The sequence below is a fragment of the Papaver somniferum genome, chromosome 10 (assembly GCF_003573695.1).
Source record: "Papaver somniferum cultivar HN1 chromosome 10, ASM357369v1, whole genome shotgun sequence".
Lineage (NCBI taxonomy): Eukaryota > Viridiplantae > Streptophyta > Magnoliopsida > Ranunculales > Papaveraceae > Papaver > Papaver somniferum.
This window is the reverse complement of record NC_039367.1, coordinates 49,979,613-49,990,257: the sequence shown is the minus strand read 5'-3', so window position 1 is coordinate 49,990,257 and position 10,645 is coordinate 49,979,613.

Genomic DNA, 10,645 nt, shown 5'->3' with positions numbered 1-10,645 from the left:
GCAACAGCACGTGCGCTTCTTTCAAATCTTGTTTCGTCAATAACTTCTTCCTTTTAAATCCGAATTGATTGATTTTTGGCTCATTGGGATCGTTTTTCAATTGCCTACAACATGGAATCGAAAATTACATGTTCAAGAAACTTTTACATGCACTTGGGCAGCAACATGATCGAGTTTGAGGTTCGTGGATAGCGACATGATCGAGTTCGAGGTTCGTGGATAGCGACATGATCGAGTTGGAGATGAGGATTGCTAAGACCCATCAATGTTTATCCTTGCATCATATTGCAAGCATCTAAAGCCTCACCATGCATGTGAGCACATAAGTCTTGCTTTTATCGCAAGCGTAAAATATCGTCTTGCACGCGAGTACAAAGACTTGTACCTAAGCAAGCATAAAGTCTCGTCTCGACCACGAGCCCAACGCACGATGTTGGTCCGCACAAAGTCTCGTCTCGACTTCGAGCCCAATGCCCGATATTGGTTCAAAGACTCGTACTCAACACAAGCAATACAGCCATCCTGCCCGAGCAGCGAGCGCTACAGCCTTGTTACGTTGCGAGAAAAAAGCCTTGCCCCAGCCGCAGGCACACTACATTCTACTCAAGACTCGACTAGCTCTCAAGCATCACAAGTCTACTACGTGGCAAAAAGTCTCGCCTAACATGCGAGCAAATTTTATTGCAGGTAATTACAGTTGGGGGCGTCTTGGTAATATCTCTACTCACGCTTGGGGGAGAGTTACGTCATCAACGGTCGACGCAGAAGGAAAAAGAATCTTCTTAACCACCAACAAGTTGGAGTTTAAGAGGGGGGGATGTTTGTACCGTGTATTTTATACACGGCGAGCCCGTAATCAAGCATGTCTAGCCGGCCCGTGACAGAAGATTCCAGAAGTTTCTAGAAGTCTTGTTGCCTGAGTTGCTTGCATATCAAGTTTTTATCAGAATTAGGGTTACATAAACATTATAAATACATGTATCATAAACCCTATGAAGACATGGAATTTAGGTTAGCTAACCCGGAGAAAATTCTTTGTATCATCATAATCAATAAAACATACCTCCGTTCCACCCGTGGATGTAGGCAACACTTGCCGAACCACGTTAAACCTTTGTCTTCTTATTTGATTATTTGTTTTCAATCGTTTTTTAGCCCTAATTCATCATCATCATCATCATCAAATAATCGTGTTTATTTCCTAAAAGTAATTTTGGCTACAAACACTCATCCTCTATACTGATCTCATTCACATCCTCAGGGGTTTTTTATAATCCTTATATCTTTCTGCATAAATTGATGTTCTTCTATCCTTAAACGATCTTCTCCTCTCAAATACTGCTTCTCTTCTTTCCTTTTTTCCAACAACAGCAAAAACTCTTCTGGGTATTTTTCATCTTTTACTTTCTCTATGCTTCTCTTCTTTGTCTCTTTATTTTCTGCCCCATATACTGAATTTGCATGATAAAACTCATTCCACAACAGATCCATATCATCATCTTGGTTATTGTTCTGCAAACCTATTTCTTCCTCTTCTCTCATATTTCTTGCCCCTTCTTTCTTCTTCTTTTTACTCAATCTTTCTTCTTGTTTCGATATATAGTACTTAGATTTCTCTAGTTGCTCCAAATCCATTTCACATACTGCCAATTTTAACCTCATCACTCCTCTTTATCAACTTCTTCCTCTGTCATTGAGATCTTGCCTTTTGATGGTTTGGAACCACTCCCTTTTTCTGGGTTATTTGGAGCTATCGTTATCTATAAAACATTTTTTCTTCTTCTCTTCTTGGCTTAATTTTCTCTTTGGAAAATGAATATAATCCCTAATTCCTCTTTCACATTTATTATCTTTTTTTTTTTTTTTTTTTTTTTCTGAGACCTGTTCCCAAGAGACGCATGCAGCGGTTGAATTCAAAGAAAATTCTAGATAGTAATAGCAGGGTAATAACACCCTATTAAAATGTCATGTCCTTTCATACCTACTTCATGACGTAATGGTTATCCTTTAGATTTTGCTTCCTTTTAAATAAGAATCCATTTGTATCTAGGTTAAATTCGCGGCATAAGCTATAACCGCTTTTAAGATAAAACGTGCAAGTATACGCTACTTGCCTGCTCATTAAGGACTCGACCATTCAAATAATGCCTGCTCATCAAGGACGCGACCATTCGCCAACAGGTGTATTGGATGCATATATATATAAGCTTTACTCGTATCTGCTTGTAGCATTCTACAATATTAAGAAAATCCTAAATGCTTGTAATTTTTTTTTTGATAATCTTTCATCGGTATAATAGTGATGGATATGTTTCCAGAATTAACTTCCGAGATACTACAACGCCTCCTATAAAGACCCTCAAGCTCGTCAACGCTATTAGACTAGTCAAGAGATGTATTAGCCGCTAATAACTCGATAAGTTTAACACGGACGTTAATTAATAGAAATTAATCTAACAACGACATAGATATGAAACTAGTACCACTTGATAGATCTCGAAAAGTTACGTGGAATGGACTACTCGAACTTGTCAATCGGATACCACATTAAGAAGTAATCATCAGATTTGTTGAAGGGAAAAATAGTCATCTTGTAGTTTAGCCGCCTTGGCTTCCCGTGTCAAGTTTTTGGGTGCCTTTAGCATTTTTTGTGTCGGCCTTATCTCAACCAAGTAGATTAAATCATTATTCTTTTTTCTTCTTCATTATTCTTACGTCTTCTTCTTTCTTTTTCTTCCTTTCCTTCTGCTAGTGAACCGAGAGATGAATTGAGATTTGATCTCGAGAGAATCAAGTGATTAAACTGTGAAGATAAAGAAGGAGTTGAAGTTTTTGTGTACTTTGAGGAAGAAGGTGGTTCTGTTGTGAATCATGAAGAAGAAATAAATGAGAAATTATTAGGGTTTCTGTAATTGAATTCGAGAATTCGATTAAGGGTGTATAAGGAGAAGTTAGAAGATGGTTTTGTTCTTATTTTGTGTTTGATGGAAGTTGTGGTGTTGTTGGATGATTGAGTCAAGAGTAAGGGTTTCTCAGAGATTTATTTAGGGTTAGATGAAATACATAATAAGATATTGAAGATAGAATTGACGTTCTAGGATGTAGATGTGAGATGGGTTTGAATTGAATAGAGTATGACATAAAGAAGAAGGTGGTTATACTAGTTTGAGGATTCAATTTCAGAGGTAAGTATGAATTAGGGTTTTTGAGTCCCAACTATAGATAAAGAAGATGTAATTGAGGGTTTATAAGATTGTTTTGAGATGATTTACTGAATCGAGTAACGCAAGGAAAAACCAGATTCTACCACTGGAATCAATGGTTTGGTGGAATTGAATTGAGGTAATTGGTTGTTTCAAATAACTTAATTAAGTTATTCAATTCATATTTGAGTCTGTGTGATTGTTTATGAAGTTGATAGTGAGATTGTTTTAGAATGGGTAGTTGAAGTGCAAAGTTATTATGAGCTGAGATATATTGTGCAAGGCTGTTTGAGTTGAAATGTTTTGGAGTTAGAACGTTAATTAGTGGATTAGGCTTGTAACTGTTGGATACAGAACAATGGTTGAGATTTGGAGTTGTGTTGTGTGTTACAGTGGTGCAGATGGTGTTGTTTCATGGAATTGAGATGTTGCTGATATAGTGTTGGTGATGGTGTGGTCTTGAATCGTATGGATTGAGATGAAGGTGGAGTTGAGATTTTGTTGGGTTGTTGTGTAGTGAATCAGTAAATGTTAAATGGTTGGATGGATGAAGATTACAGGTAGTAGTGGTGATGTTGCTGTTGTGGTGTTGTAGAATGCAGGGAAGACTTGGTGTTGTTGAAGTGGCAGGGGATATGGAGTTGAAGTTACAGGTGATTGTAGTTGTTAGGTTGAAGTGGTGGAAAACCATAGAATTAATGATGGTATAGAGTATTGTTGTATGTTGGGTTGAGAGGGAGCAAGTTGAACTGAGAATGATTTTGGTAGGATGAAGAAAGGCTAGATTGTTGAAAAGCTTGCAACTACTGCAATTGCAGGTAGGCATATTTTGTAAATGTAATTGAGATTTGAAGTTTATTTTAATGATTGAATTAATGCATTATTAGATTGAAGTTGAACTTGAGTTAGCTTGTAGAGTTAGTGCAGTTGTGTGAGAAGAACCCTTGTCCTGTCTGACTGAGCTTATTCACTTTGATTCAGTTTTGTTTAGCTGACTCAGTTAATATGACCGAGTCGAGTTGAATCGGTTTGACTCAGAATGGCTCAGTGAACCTTGGATTCAGTAAACCAGACTTGACTTGACCTTGGTCTTTGACTAACGACTGAATGTTAGTGACTGTTTGTTGACCTAATTGAATGGGCCTTAAATTGATGGGCCGGATTACAGGATTTGGGCTTAGTACCATGTATCCTTACTTAAATGATTTAGACCCCTTATGGTCCGAATTAGCCTTTGGTTCCTTCTACAAAGTTGTAGATATTCATTAGAATTATCAAATGGACTATAGAACCAATCCCGTGGAATTAGAAAACCTTAACTATGCTAAAGATAGAGAATAAAAAGGTGTAGAACCATAAATGGGCATAGAACCATTAGGTAGAAATGTATGATTCTTGTGTGAGCCATTTTGGCTAAATTCTTAGAGTTCTTGTGTGATTAACAATTAGTCTATATTAACAATGATCGATTCAAAGGACGAACCAGTGGATCGTGGATCTCGAGGTAGGCGTGGCTTGTCATCAAAAGAGGTGGGGATTTACATTCAACTCTTTTGTGATTATTGTTGTTTTTCTTTTACAAAAGTTTATGTTTAACAAATTCATGCATTGTCTGATTGTGTATTTCATGCATTGTTTTATTTTAAATTCTGAAACTACTATTGATTCTTTTAATCTTTCCATTGCTTGGAAAGGAATTGTAATGCTTTGTTTGTCTTTATGAATTGTTTGGGAAATAAGAATTTCCATCTGTGGTATAAAGGATACACTCCTTCATTTATATCTACTTACTTTCGAGCTTTTATGCGTAATAGGTGTGTAAGGAATTGCTCGACACTAATATAAACTAATAGGTGTGTAAGTGTAATAACAGTCCCAATTTTAAAGGGTATTTATGTCATTTTACTCTTAAGGGTAAAATGGTCTTTTTGCTTTAGAAGGGTATTCTAGTAATTGTGCTTCAAAATGATATATCAACTAGTTAAATAATGTGCGTGAATTAATTTTGATTAGCATATTAAGTTGATGCCTTATAAGTCAGAGTTGGTTAATTTTAGTAAGATGCTCGTTATAGACATTTGGTGATTACAGTGCATAATGGAAAACAAAATTGGAACATTCTTTTTCTTTAGCTAGCATATTTATTTATTTATGTCATTTTTTTGTTACATATATTATTTTAATGTTATACGTTTTGGCTAGTTGTCTTGTTTCGATTGGGTGCTATATTCTCTTTGATTTGGGCATAGTTGAACAAATTCTAGTTGGACTTGATTCCTTGGTGGGTAGCACAAAAGCATAAAATAAGGGAAAAGTTTTACTCCACGGGCAAAGTGATTGAGTAATGTAATTTAAATGGTTAGAAACGTGTTGTTATATGTGGTACTTGATTTTGTTTTAGCTTATCATCTTGCTGCATGTCTTGATATGATTGGCTCTTGGTTTAGTTTAGTTAAGAAATTAAGAGAACTTGAATTAACCTTGAGATTCCGTTTGTAGATCGGTCAAGAGGAAATGGGCTATATAGCCAAAAACACAAGTTTTCTAGGCGATATGGACTGGTAGAAGTTTCGTCTGGGTCAAATGGATAGTTCAACTTTTTAATTGAAACTGACCCAATTACCCTTTTGTAACTGCACGTTCTCCGTCTCCTCAACAAAACCACGTTCTCCTTCTCTTTTCAAATGAAAACCGCCAACATCCTTCTTCTTCATCTTCTCACAAACTAGAAGAGGAACAAATTCGTCCACTGTTTCCCTACACCAAAAACCATCAGAAATCGATTTCCTCCACCGTCTCCTAACCATCAACAGTAGCAGATTCATCAGAAACCATCCGAAAATCAGTTTCCTCCACCGTATGCTAGTTTCATCAACCTTCAACACCTTCGTGAAATTGGGTTTCATTCACCGTCAACACTTTCGTGAAATTGGTTTTCATTAACTGTTTTCAAACACCATCAACACTACTCTACAACATCAGAGGTTTCTAGGGTTTCAATCTATCAGTTCAGTGAAGAATCAGGGTTTTAAATCAATTTGAAGAATCAGGGTTTCAAAATATATAGGATGTAACTGGGTTTCATCCGATTCCTGCAGAAACTGGTTTTCATCTAGCTTTGAAGATAGGATATAATTGAGTTTCATCCATATTTAAAAATATGATTTAACTGGTTTTGTGCCAAATTGTTGCAGGAAGCAGTAGCATAACTACTTATGCAGATAACCTAAACAACGCATAACTTGTCATGCTGTCAATGTTGGATCTGCATAAGATGTTATGCATTAAAACAATTAGTGACGCAGGGAAGGCGTAAAAACCTTTTTATATGCATAACTACGTATGCAAATAACCTAAACAATGCATAACATGTCATGCTGTCAATGTTGGATCTGCATAAGATGTTATGCAGTTAAACAATAAGTGACGCAGGGAAGGCGTAAAAAGAAATTTATATGCATAACTACTTATGCAGATAACCTAAACAATGCATAACGTGTCATGCTGTCAATGTTGGATCTGCATAAGATGTTATGCATTAAAACAATAAGTGACGCGGGGAAGGCGTAAAAACCCTTTTATATGCATAACTACTTATGCAGATAACCTAAACAATGCATAACTTGTCATGCTGTCAATGTTGGATCTGCATAAGATGTTATGCATTAAAACAATAAGTGACGCAGGGAAGGCGTAAAAACCCTTTTATATGCATAACTACTTATGCAGATAACCTAAACAATGCATAACTTGTCATGTTGTCAATGTTGGATCTGCATAAGATGTTATGCATTAAAACAATAAGTGACGCAGGGAATGCTTAACAAAAACAATAACACTTCTTATATGCATAACAAGTTATGCAGATACTCTAAACAATGCATAACAGGTCATGCAGTTATTTTTGGATCTGCATAAGATGTTATGCAGTTAAACAATAAGTGACGCAGGGAAGGCGTAAAAAAAAATTTATATGCATAACTACTTATGCAGATAACCTAAACAATGCATAACTTGTCATGCTGTCAATGTTGGATCTGCATAAGATGTTATGCATTAAAACAATAAGTGACGCAGGGAAGGCGTAAAAACCCTTTTATATGCATAACTACTTATGCAGATAACCTAAACAATGCATAACTTGTCATGATGTCAATGTTGGATCTGCATAAGATGTTATGCATTAAAACAATAAGTGACGCAGGGAAGGCGTAAAAACCTTTTTATATGCATAACTACTTATGCAGATAACCTAAACAATGCATAACAGGTCATGCTGTCAATGTTGGATCTGCATAAGATGTTATGTAGTTAAACAATAAGTGACGCAGGGAAGGCGTAAAAAAAATTTATATGCATAACTACTTATGCAGATAACCTAAACAATGCATAACTTGTCATGCTGTCAATGTTGGATGTGCATAAGATGTTATGCATTAAAACAATAAGTGACGCAGGGAAGGCGTAAAAACCCTTTTATATGCATAACTACTTATGCAGATAACCTAAACAATGCATAACTTGTCATGCTGTCAATGTTGGATCTGCATAAGATGTTATGCATTAAAACAATAAGTGACGCAGGGAAGGCGTAAAAACCTTTTTATATGCATAACTACTTATGCAGATAACCTAAACAATGCATAACAGGTCATGCTGTCAATGTTGGATCTGCATAAGATGTTATGCAGTTAAACAATAAGTGACGCAGGGAAGGCGTAAAAAAAAATTTATATGCATAACTACTTATGCAGATAACCTAAACAATGCATAACTTGTCATGCTGTCAATGTTGGATCTGCATAAGATGTTATGCATTAAAACAATAAGTGACGCAGGGAAGGCGTAAAAACCCTTTTATATGCATAACTACTTATGCAGATAACCTAAACAATGCATAACAGGTCATGCTGTCAATGTTGGATCTGCATAAGATGTTATGCAGTTAAACAATAAGTGACGCATTGAAGACGTAAAAAACCTTTTATATGCATAACTACTTATGCAGATAACCTAAAAAATGCATAACAGGTCATGCTGTCAATGTTGGATGTGCATAAGATGTTATGCATTAAAACAATAAGTGACGCAGGGAAGGCGTAAAAACCCTTTTATATGCATAACTACTTATGCAGATAACCTAAACAATGCATAACTTGTCATGCTGTCAATGTTGGATCTGCATAAGATGTTATGCATTAAAACAATAAGTGACGCAGGGAAGGCGTAAAAACCCTTTTATATGCATAACTACTTATGCAGATAACCTAAACAATGCATAACTTGTTATGCTGTCAATGTTGGATCTGCATAAGATGTTATGCACTAAAACAATAAGTGACGCAGGGATGGCGTAAAAACCTTTTTATATGCATAACTACTTATGCAGATAACCTAAAAAATGCATAACAGGTCATGCTGTCAATGTTGGATCTGCATAAGATGTTATGCAGTTAAACAATAAGTGACGCAGGGAAGGCGTAAATTTTTTTTTATATGCATAACTACTTATGCAGATAACCTAAACAAGGCATAACTTGTCATGCTGTCAATGTTGGATCTGCATAAGATGTTATGCATTAAAACAATAAGTGACGCAGGGAAGGCGTAAAAACCCTTTTATATGCATAACTACTTATGCAGATAACCTAAACAATGCATAACTTGTCATGCTGTCAATGTTGGATCTGCATAAGATGTTATGCATTAAAACAATTAGTGACGCAGGGAATGCTTAACAAAAACAATAACACTTCTTATATGCATAACAAGTTATGCAGATACTCTAAAAAAATGCATAACAGGTCATGCAGTTATTTTTGGATCTGCATAAGATGTTGGGGTTCACGTCTTTTTCTTTTCTTCCTATTATCAACAACTTGCTTGACTGAAACAGACAAATTCAACACAAAAGATACAATATAATAAGTACTTAAAAGTAAGAAAGGGGTTAAATCATCATGCCGTATGCATCATGCAAGTTATGTACCTGCATAACTAGTTATGCACATAGTTGTTTTTACTGCATAACCAGTTATGCATACTAAGCTACGCAGTTCAGCATGTTTGCTTTTACTGCATAACAGTCATTAATCACCATGATTGATCAACCAGATCTGAAAAAGACACGAGTTCTGAAACTTTGATCGAATTATGCAGGTGAGGAATAAACGAGCTCTCCCGGGACGGGGAGGTTTTGAAAAGAGAAATAAATTCTCTTTGAAAAGAAGAATTTAGAAGGTTAGGGTTATTTTAGGTAAGACATATTTTTTTATTTTAATTTTCCTGGGCCAAATATCCAAATTGGCTATATAAACAGTATATTTCTGATGTTTGGCTATATAAACAGTATCAAAAGCTAAGAATCTATTTCACCCAGGAATTTTGTGTTTTGGTCTTTTTGACCAATTTTGTGATCGGTCAACAGGATATGTTATCATCTCAGGCTACTTATGTAACTCGTGTGAAACCGAACCACATGGATAACTACATATGTGGGATTAAGCCTGACTAAGACTAAGACCACGGACGGTATATATATACCATACTTGTATTGTTTTAGGGTTAGATAACTTTTTATGTTCATTTCTTCCCTAGCCGCACAAAACAGAAACTTAGAGAACAGAGAAGATTTGAGACCTTGGTGACAGCACTACTTAACTTTTGGTTTTGGTTCTTGCAAGAGGAGTTGCTAGTTTTTTTGCTATTGTTCTTCCTTAGGATTATTTGCTAGCGATTGAGGTAGGCGCAACACAAACTAAAATTCTATTTGTTTATTTTCTTTTATTTGGGTGTTCTTATTTAAATCCATCTTTATGTTATTTTTATCAATTGGTTGATATGTGTGGTTTTGATTGAAGTCAATTGTTAATAATGATTATTTTTTTTTTGATATTATTGTATGAGAATGATTGTGATTTGGGCTACGGTCCATGGACAGCGATCCTTAAAAAATTTTGGGCTCCCTTGGTGCGAGCAGATTTGGGCTACGGTCCATGGGCAGTGACCCCTAAATACGTTTTAATGGCAAGTTATCTGCGGGGCTCCCTGGGGCGAGTGGATTGATTGATTTGATTGATTTTATGGATGTGGTGTTTCCATGTGGTTGTGATGATGTTAATCATGGTAGTTGTTTTTAAAAGGAACTGAAAAATATGGCATAAAACGTTTTGTTGCTTCTTTTCCTACTGGGTGTCACAACTCACGTCGTTTCATGACAAAAAATCCAGATTTTATGGCACCACAAGGAGCTAATGGCGAAAAAGCGTAGAGATCGGTTTTGGTGCTATTATTAGTAGTTTACATAGGATTTATGATTGGAAATTGTAATAAAATATCGTCAAATTCTTTTAGATGATTTAATGAGTATTTAATTGATTATTAATACTTTAGATATTATTGGGTTAATGTATAACCAATGAAACAATGCTTTATTAAGAAAA